The following is an 11,267-nucleotide window of genomic DNA, read 5'->3' on the forward strand; positions in this document are numbered from 1 at the left end:
TTTAATATTATATAATTATACTAATAGGATCTGTCTTGTGAAAAGGTATTTATTATTATTTATTTAGAGATACAGCACGGTAACAGGCCCTTCCGGCCCGGTGAGCCCGCACCACCCCATTACACCCATGTGATCAATTAACCTCCTAACCTGTAGGTCTTTGGCATATGGGAGAAGACCGGAGCACCCAGAGGAAACCCACGTGGTCATGGGGAGAACGTACAAACTCCTTATGAACAGCAGCAGGAAATGAACCTGGGTTGCTGGGCGCAGTAATACATTACGCTAAACTCTACGCTACCATGACGGTGGCAACTGTTTTAACACGATTCTAATATCTCAACAAAGAGTCACAAGAGTCTAGCTTACACTGAAATATGCTTTGGTGAAAGCTGAGTTTGAACCAGATTTGGAATGTATTTAACCGTAGATTCGTTGGATGAGAATATCCACAAGATTCGTGCATAGGGTGCTAAAGGAGGTGGCCCTGGAAATTGCGGATGAATTGGTAATCATTTTCCAATGTTCCTTAGATTCAGGATCAGTACCTGAGGATTGGAGAATGGCTAATGTTATCCCACTTTTTAAGAAAGGAGGGAGGGAGAAAACAGAAAACTATCGACCTGTCAGCCTGACATCGGTGGTGGGGAAGATGCTAGAGTCCATTATTAAGGATGAAATAGTGGCATATCTAGATAGCAGTGATAGGATTGGGCCGAGCCAGCATGGATTTACCAAGGGTAAATCATGCTTGACTAATCTGTTGGAGTTTTTCGAGGATGTAACCAGGAAGTTAGACGGGAGAGATCCAGTGGATGTAGTGTACCTCGATTTTCAGAAGGCATTTGATAAAGTCCCACATAGGAGATTGGTGGGTAAAATCAAAGCTCAGGGCACCGGAGGAAGACATTGACATGGATAGAAAACTGGTTGGCAGCTAGAAAGCAAAGGGTAGCGGTGAATGGGTGTTTCTCGGAATGGCAGGTGGTGACTAGTGGGGTGCCACAGGGCTCGGTATTGGGACCACAGCTGTTTACAATTTACGTCAACGATTTGGATGAAGGCATTGAAAATAACATCAACAAATTTGCTGATGATACTAAGCTGGGTGGCAGTGTGACATGTGATGAGGATGTTAGGAGAATTCAGGGTGACTTGGATAGGCTGGGTGAGTGGGCAGATACTTGGCAGATGGCGTTTAATGTGAATAAGTGTGAGGTTATCCACTTTGGGAGTAAGAACAGGAAGGCAGATTATTATCTGAACGGTGTAGAGTTAGGTAAGGGAGAAATACAAAGAGATCTAGGAGTCCTTGTTCATCAGTCACTGAAGGTGAATGAGCAAGTGCAGCAGGCAGTGAAGAAGGCTAATGGAATGTTGGCCTTTATTACAAAGGGAATTGAGTACAAGAGCAAGGAAATCTTCTTGCATTTGTACAGAGCCCTGGTGAGACCACACCTGGAGTATTGTGTACAGTTTTGGTGTCCAGGGTTAAGGAAGGACATCCTGGTTGTAGAGGAAGTGCAGCGTAGATTCACGAGGTTAATTCCTGGGATGTCTGGACTGTCTTACGCAGAGAGGTTAGAGAGACTGGGCTTGCACACACTAGAATTAAGGAGATTGAGAGGGGATTTGATTGAAACATATAAGATTATTAAGGGATTGGACAAGATAGAGGCAGGAAATATGTTCCAGATGCTGGGAGAGTCCAGTACCAGAGGGCATGGTTTGAGAATAAGGGGCAGGTAATTTAGGACAGATTTAAGGAAAAACTTCTTCTCCCAGAGAGTTGTGGGGGTCTGGAATGCACTGCCTCAGAAGGTAGTGGAGGCCAATTCTCTGGATGCTTTCAAGAAGGAGCTAGATAGGTATCTTATGGATAGGGGAATCAAGGGATATGGGGACAAGGCAGGAACCGGGTATTGATAGTAGTTGATCAGCCATGATCTCAAAATGGCAGTGCAGGCTCGAAGGGCCGAATGGTCTACTTCTGCACCTATTGTCTATTGTCTATTGTCTATAACTCTCTTGGAGAACTAAATAGAAACAGAAACATACAAAACCTACAGCACAATACAGGCCCTTTGGCCCACAACGCTGTGCCGAGCATGTATTTACTTTAGAAATTACCTAGGGTTACGCATAGCCCTCCATTTTTCTAAGTTCCATGTAACTATCGAGGAGCCCCTTAAAAGACCCGATCGTATCTGCCTCCACCACCATCACCAGCAGCCCATTCCATGCACTCTCCACCCTCTATGTAAAAAAACTTAACCCTGACATCTCCTCTGTACCTACTTCCAAGCATCCTAAAACTGAGCCCTCTTATGTCAGTTATTCCAGCCCTGGGAAAAAGCCTCTGACTATCCACACGATCAATGCCTCTCATCATCTTATACACCTCTATCAGGTCACCTCTCATCCTCTGCCGCTCCAAGGAGAAAAGGCTGAGTTCACTCAAGCTAGTCTCATAAGGTATGCTCCCCAATCCAGGCAACATCCTTGTAAATCTCCTCTGCACACTTTCTATAGTTTCCACATCCTTCCTGTGGTGAGGTGACCAGAACTGAGCACAGTACTCCAAGTGGGGTCTGACCAGGGTCCAATATAGCTGCAACATTACCTCTTGGCTCTTAAACTCTTAATCCCATGGTTGATGAAGGCCAATGCACCGTATGCCTTCTTAACCACACAGTCAACCTGCGCAGCAGCTTTGAGTGTCCTATGGACTCAAACCCCAAGATTCCTCTGATCTTCCACACTGCCAAGAGTCTTACCATTAATGCTATATTCTGCCATTATATTTGACCTACCAAAATAAACCACTTCACACTTATCTGGGTTGAACTCCATCTGCCACTACTCAGCGCAGTTCTGCATCCTATCAATGTCCCACTGTAACCTCTGACAGCCCTCCACACTATCCACAACACCCCCAACCTTTGTGTCATCAGCAAACTTACTAACCCATCCCTCCACTTCCTCATCCAGGTCATTTATAAAAATCACAAAGAGAAGGGGTCCCAGAACAGATCCCTGAGGCACACCATTGGTCACTGACCTCCATGACCTGTCCACAACCACTCTTTGCTTTCTGTGGGCAAGCCAATTCTGGATCCACAAAGCAATGTCCCCTTGGATCCCATGCCTCCTTACTTTCTCAATAAGCCTTGCATGGGGTACCTTATCAAATGCCTTGCCAAAATCCATATACACTACATCTACTGCTCTTCCTTCATCAACATATTTAGTCACATCCTCAAAAAATTCAATCAGGCTCATAAGGCAGGACCTGCTCTTGACAAAGCCATGCTGACTATTCCTAACCATATTATGCCTCTCCAAATGTGCATAAGTCCTGCCCCTCAAGATCTTCTCCATCAATTTACCAACCACTGAAGTAAGACTCACTGGTCTATAATTTCCTGGACTATCTCTACTCCCTTTCTTGAATAAGGAAGCAACATCCGCAACCCTCCAATCCTCTGGAACCTCTCCCATCCCCATTGATGATGCAAAGATCATTGCCAGAGGCTCATCAATCTCCTCCCTTGCCTCCCACAGTAACCTGGGGTATATCTTGTCCGGTCCAGGTGTCTTATCCAACTTGATGCTTTCCAAAAGCTCCAGCACATCCTCTTCCTTAATATCTACATGCCCAGTCTTTTCAGTCACTACAATCACCAAGATCCTTTTCCATAGTGAATACTGAAGCAAAGTACTCATTAAGTACCTCTGCTATCTCCTTCTCATGGCCCCTTCTGGCTCTCCTAATTTCATTCTGAAGCTCCTTCCCGCTAGCCTTCTAATCTAAAAGATATCTACTATTACCTAGTTTTTTTAACCTTTCATAAGCTTTTCTCCTTGACTAGATTTTCAACAGCCTTTGTACACCACAGTTCCTGTACCCTACCATCCTTTCCCTGTCTCATTGGAACATACCTATGCAGAACATCACTCAAATATCCCCTGAACATTTGCCACATTTCTGCTGTGCATTTCCCTGAGAACATCTGTTCCCAATTTATGCTTCCAAGTTCCTGCCTGATAGCTTCATATTTCCCCTTAGTCCTATTAAATGCTTTTCTAACTTGTCTGTTCCCATCCCTCTCCAATGCTATGGTAAAGGAGATAGAATTGTGATTACTATCTCCAAAATGTTCTCCCACTTAGAGACCTGACACCTGACCAGGTTCATTTCCCAATACCAGATCAAGAACAGCCTGTAGGCTTATCTACATACTGTGTCAGGAAACCTTCCTGAACACACCTAACAAATTCCACCCCACCTAAACCCCTTGCTCTAGGGAGATGCCAATCAATATTGGGAAAATTAAAATCTCCCATCACGACAATCCTGTTATTATTACTCCTTTCCAGAATCTGTCTCCCTATCTGCTCCTCGATGTCCCTGTTACTATTGGGTGGTCTATTAAAAACACCCAGTAGAGTTATTGACCCCTTCCTGTTTCTAACTTCCACCCACAGAGACTCAGTAGACAATCCCTCCATGACTTCCTCCTTTTCACTATCTCTGATCAGCAGTGCCACGCCCCCACCTCTTTTGCCTGCCTCCCTGTCCTTTCTGAAGCATCTAAAGCCTGGCACTCGAAGTAACCATTCCTGCCCCTGAGCCACCCAAGTCTCTGTAAATATTGGTCATTTCTCTCAAACTCCTGGCAAAGCTTTCAATACAACTGAATGATTCCTCAACTTCCTTAGAAGAGTCAATCATGTTGATGTGGACTAGACTCACATTGGGGCAAGTAATTATCACAGCCTACCTTCCCTGAAGGACATCTGTAAACTAGATTGGTTTTAGATTATTGTTTGGTTTCTTGATAATCTTTACCCATACCAAACGTTAATATCCCAAAGTTGTATGCGTTCAGTAAAAGAACCCTGTTCTCAAAATAAGTTGTTTAGCTCACTGAAGGATAATGCAGTCATTATGCGTGGTTGAGGTTGTTTCAGAGAATGGAACAATATTATACTTAATCGACAACTTAAAGTAAGATATAACAGGAATTAACACCAAAAATAGAGTCAGTTACATATGACTAAAACAGTGAATAGAACAGATAGCAATGAATATTAAGGTTTGAAGAGAGTAAGGAAATAGACAAAGTATGCCAATTGCTGAGAATATATTCGCCACAACTTTTAATTCAGAATGGGCTTGTGAATTCTTCTGCAAGTTGTGGCTTAACCTCTTTATTTGGAACATCTGCTCTATTTGTTTCACGAACAGATGGCTCCACGGATCGCGAGAGTAAGGCATCATTGTGAATGTAAAACCTCAAACACAACTCAACCACTCGGCTGTACCATCTGGGAATCGTGTATATTATATCAGAGAATGCCCGTCATTTTAAGGTTTGTCTTTGATGATTCAATTATTTGCGTTTATCTTATACCCTGTGTCCCCCACCCCTCTCTCTCTCTCCCCCCCCACACACACTCACACACACACAACTCTCTCTCACGCATTCAAAAATCTGTCTCTCACTCACACCCACCCACTCTCTCTCTCTCTCTCTCTCACACACACACACACACACACACACACACACACACACACACACACACACACACACACACACACACACACACACACACACACACACACACACACACTTCCTGTTTCTAAATAGCACTGCAAATTTGAACTTTTTTAAAGGCGCGTTGAAAACATTGGTGTCATTCCCAAGTGATGGGAGAAGGTGGGTACAGATTTTAGTAACCATTTTTTTTTCTTCAAGCCAGTTCTGCAAACAGTAACTAACTCCCCACCCGGCAGGGTAAGAATCCTTCTAATTCCCTTGTAAAGCTTCTTCTGAAAGCGATTTGCAAGATCACACAAGTACTTTACACGGATCTAAACCAAATTAGCGTAGATGGCGAAAGCCTGAAGGTACAAGCAGAGAGCAAATGAAGTTTTGTCGGTCAAGTCTTCCCAAGTCAATCGATTTGACATTTCTCCGGCGCATTAGCGTCCTTTCAGTGTCCGGGACGCCGGAATTAAACACAGAACTGTTTAAAGTTAGGGCGAGAGTCACACAAACTCCTGCTTTAGATTGTTTAATGTCATTTCAAGTACACAAGTGTAAAGGAGAATGAACTAATTGTTACTCTGATCTGAAGCAGCACCAAAACAAAACAGTAAGATAAAGAACACAACAAATATAAGTACATAAAATAGCTTATATACATAGATTGATTGTATGCCACTGGTTATGCCAATTGTAAATCCTTAAACCGAGCTTCTCCGCTCTGTGAAACAACTTTGTCATTATTTAGCATAAAATCACTTTCATTTCTAGTTTTTGATCGTACAATTCTTATTTTTAAAAATCCCACAATCTCATTTACAGATACGAGTACGTCGGTTGATTTGCGAAATGGTCTTGTACTTTCTGCTGCTTTTAATCTAAATTCATGCCCGACCTCCACGCTCACCTCAAGTGTTGTCATTGAAGAAATAAACCATTAGACCAAAGCACGAAATCCGAATTATTATTGTGTTGACTAAGGTCCGGCGCGGCTTGTGCAATCCTGCAAATGGTTCCGTCACGCCAATAAACTCACCCCCATATTCCAAACCTTTTATCCGTTTACTCTACCTACAAACCGCCAACGTTCCCCACAATTTCCCCATACATCCCTTCCACACATGTAAAGCTTTATCTCACTACAACAACTCCATGGATCAAACACTGCATTCCGCCTCCCCAATAAATTGACCGTGTACCAGCGATATCATTTTTTTATATTTTAACCGGAGATCGAATCTTCTCCACATCCCCGTCGGTCCAAAATGTTAAATTTTACTCGCTTCCGCCGGGTTGCGGAGACAGAAGATGCTGTAAGATTCTGTGACTGCAGGTACTGGAATATGGAGCAACAATCTGCTGGAAGAACTAAGCGGGTCAAACAGGACTGATACACATACAACAAATGTTGGAGGAGCTCGCAGGTCAGGCAGCATATGGAAAGGGATAAACAGTCGACGTTAGGGCCGAGACTCTTCATCAGGATTGATGCAAGGTTTCGACACGGATTTCGGTCCCACAGAAGCCACTGAGTTCTTCCTGCAGATTGTATGAAACTAGCAGGCACCCTCTGTGAATGAGGGATTTGCAAATTGTTCGTTTCGAAGTCCCATTGTGAACGGTTGGATTTGTCTATTCATTTAATTTGCTTTCGTCCGAAAATCTTGTTGTTTACTAAAGCTATTAGCGTTTCACTCTTCTATTGTAATTCCATTCACAGGGCGTTCAGTTCAGGGGACACAATTTCTCAAGTCAATAGAATCATGTAACATAATACATTCAGCATCTTATTTCCTTTCCAAACGGAGATTCCCACCGTACTACAAGATTAAAACCTGATGCAGAAATATTTACCGCAAACTAAGTACAAAGTTAGTGAAGTCGACAAATGAATAAATTCAGCCCTGATGTGATGTGATCTTCTTTTAGACAAGTGTGGGCAATTAATCTACCGATTTCAATGTATTGCTTGCTACCGTTTTTTTTGCGATTCCCGTTGGAAATGGGGGTGAAAATCTAAAACAACAAATATGCGGCAATAAAGTTGGGTCGGTGTACGGTTAGATGAAAGATTCCTACTCCAAATGTTAATCAAAAAATTAAAATTAAAAATATCTCCCTTTTGTTGATCCGATCTACAATGCAAGTAGTAGCAATAGAGGCTCTCCCGCTGATTAATTTAACGTTGTAGTTGAGCGGTAGCGATATTAGTTGGCAGACAACCCACAAGCACCTCTGAGTTTTAAAGTGAATTTATTATAAAAGTACATATACCGTATATTACTCCAGATTCATTTTCTTGTGGGCATTCACAATAAATACAAAGAAACACAATAGAATCGATGGAAACGTACACACTAAATACGGACAAGCAACCAACGTGCGAATACAAAAGGGTAAAAAGTAATGATAATAATAAATAAACAATAAGTATGAAAAATATGAGTTGTAGAGTCCTTAAAAGTGATTTTATTGTATGTCCATATGTTGTGGAATCAGTTCAGTGTTAAGGTGAATGAAGTTATCCATGTTGGTTCAAGATGAGTAATAACTGTTCCTGAACCTGGTGGTGTGGGACCTGAGGCTCCTGTACCTCCTTCCTGATGGTAGCAGCGAAAAGAGAGCACGGCCTGGATGATAGGGGTTCTTGATGACGGATGCTACTTTCCTGCGACAGTGCTCCTAGTAAATGGTGGGGAAGACATGACCTGTGATTCCTGCCTTTGATTGCACTACATCGAAGTTCCAAGGATCCCTCTTGGCCCTTCCCTTCTCCCTCATCTTCATGCCTCCTCTCAGTGACCATCCGCGGTTAAGAAATGCGCTTTCACGTGTAAGCTGATCACGCCCCGTTTTACCTTTCCTCCGTCTACTTCCACCGGACAACCAATTGTTAGACGGTGATGAATTGGTCAATGTATTTTTCCAGTTCATTATTTTGACTCTAACTCCCCACTCCACTCCCATGGTTGATGCCTGTCTGTGGAATTTTTCGCACTTGATCAGGCCTCGTCGAAACTGGACATCTACATGAGCCCTAATCAATACCAAGCGTGGTTCCTTCCGCCCGGGATCACCCGTCCCTGTCACGCCATTACTTACTTGATTCCTTGTTGGCATCTCACAAAATTGCAGAATGGTTACCACTGGGTGGAGGCAGTTCGGCCCATCGAGTTCTTACCGGCTCTAAGTACCACCCAGCTAGTCCCCATTCCCAACTCGTTTCCTAAACCCTGATTTTTTTTCCCGTCTTTCAAGTACAAACTATGAATTCCCTACCACCTGCCCGGTCTCATCACGTATGAAGCGCCAGTTTATACTGTTTACTTTTTAACTTATATCATAAATGCTAAATGTCGATCTTCTGGAATATATGTTATTATTTGTTAATTTATTTGTGGTAATATTACTGTTTATGTTTTGTGTGAGTTATACAGTATGCACCGTGTTGTGCACCTTGGTCCGGAGGAACATTGGTGTGTTTTGCGGGTATACATGTATATGGTTGAATGAATTAGAATTAAGTTTAATATCGTGAAATGTGGTGTTTTGCGACCTTGCAACACATAATTCAAAAAGCTATAAGTTATAATGTATATAGATATATCCAGTATATATATTAAATAAGTAATGCAAAAAGAGCAAAAAAGAAAAAAATGGTGAAGTAGTGTACTTTGGTTAATTATCCATTCAGAAATCTGCTGGTGGAGGAGAAGTTGTTCCTAAAACGTTGAGTGAGTGTCTACAGGCTCCTGTACCTCTTCCCTGATGAGAAGAGGGAATGACTAAAAACTTGAACTTGATCTTCCTTTTTAACCACTATTCGTAATTTCAAAAGACACCTATCCATATCCGTTTGCCCTCTTCCCATCTGTTTCCTTGTAGTCTAACTCCAGTACATTTCAAGAAGAGCTTGTAACGTTATGTCTGTTCCACTCTCCATGGACGCTGCTTGACCAGCTCAATATTTTCCGCTATTTTCTCCCGTTTTAGTCCCGTCCACTGATTTTCCTCGCCAACCCCATTCCCCCAACTCGCCCCCACCACACTCAGGTTAAAATCCCTGTGGCGTCCGCACATCTCTCGGATCATAGTCTCCGACTTTCCCCTACCTAACCCCACCGAGTCCGGTAGAAGTAAACCTATCCTTTATTCTCTACAATTCCTTCCCTGAATTTCCCGCCCGCCAGTCATTTAAAACATATATCATTGCAGCGGAAGAGACATTTTGGCCCCTCGTAACCATGTCGCCAAAAGAAAAATACCTATTGCAACTAATCGCAGTTGCCAGCTTTCAGACTGGAAACCTGCAAAGTCAAGTGGTCGCCCAAGCAGTTTTAGAGTGATACAGCACAGAAGTGGATCCTTCGGCCCATCACGTTCATGCCGACAACAACACCAATTTACGATAATCCCATTTTATTCTCCCCACGTTCGTCAGATTTTACCTCTCTTATACACACTAAGGACCTTTTACAGCGGACAATTAACCTAAGAGCCGGGGTGTGGGAGGAATCCACGCAGTCACAGGGAAAATGCGCAAACTCCACACGGACAGCACCGTAACCAGGACTGAACCGGGGTCACTATACTAATGTGCCGCCCGTGGATTTTACCGTAAACCCCATGAGGTTTTCTCTCTCAACTACTATTTCAGTCAATGTGTCCAAAGCTCCCATTATCCTATCCGTCGGTCAATTAATGACAAACGTTTTGGCCAATTTTGGATCGGCTATCCAATGTCCCGCCTACCCCTTTCCTTGTTTTTGTCTGCAAATTGTTACAAGTGGTCTCAACACTCAGAGCGATGAATGAATACACCTTGTACGTTTTCTTCTTCTCAAGCCCATCACGCCTACTGGGGCTTAGCCCGCCGACATCAGCCCGCCAGACGGCCAGAGTCCTCTTTCCTGGGCCAATCTTTCAAGTTGTCTCCAAATTTAGCCCATATTCAAAGATCCTTCCTCTCCGATGTTTGGAGCTTCTGTTGGCGTTTCTGTAGCTCTGGGTTTTTAAGGGAAGAGGTTACTAGTCCCATGTCCAACCCTCCTCCTTTTGCAGCCAGGATTGGGACCGTCCATGGCGGAGTTACAACTTGTACGTGGGTACTTAGCACTATACAACGGGGACATAAACACCTCTTTATTATAAATGGATCAGAAGTAGCAATCTCCAATAGGTAATTGACTTAGATGAATGGTGCCGAGGGTACTTGGATGCACTTTGTACACCGTTGACCGCGAATCCATCATTCCTTTGCGCGATGTGGCAAGTTCAAAGGATACAAGAGCCAACACGTCGGGTTAAGGAGGATCGGGTCAGTTTCAGTTCACTCCCAGTAAAAGACTGCGAGCTATTTCGATTGCGAGAATTTAAAAGTTTACCTGAAGTACGATTTCAAGTTGTGGATATTTTAGAATATCCAGAATATTTCAGAAAACACCTAATATGTTCAGAAATCGAATGAATTACCTTAAACTACAATTCAGTTGTGAAGCCAATTCTCCCCAACCCCCAAAATTAACGAAATTTCGTTTGTGGTCTGAATTTCTTCTCGTAACCACCCGACTCAGTCCCATCTCCAATGTGTTGCGAGCGTCTCGGAAGACGGCGTAAATTGGTCCACGCACACTCAAAGTTCCGCCATAGTTCACGAATCCTCGATCTAGTTTGGTGGTGTGTGGAATGAACCCGATGTCAAAGATGAATCACTAT

Source organism: Hemitrygon akajei, chromosome 18, assembly GCF_048418815.1.
Source record: "Hemitrygon akajei chromosome 18, sHemAka1.3, whole genome shotgun sequence".
NCBI lineage: Eukaryota > Metazoa > Chordata > Chondrichthyes > Myliobatiformes > Dasyatidae > Hemitrygon > Hemitrygon akajei.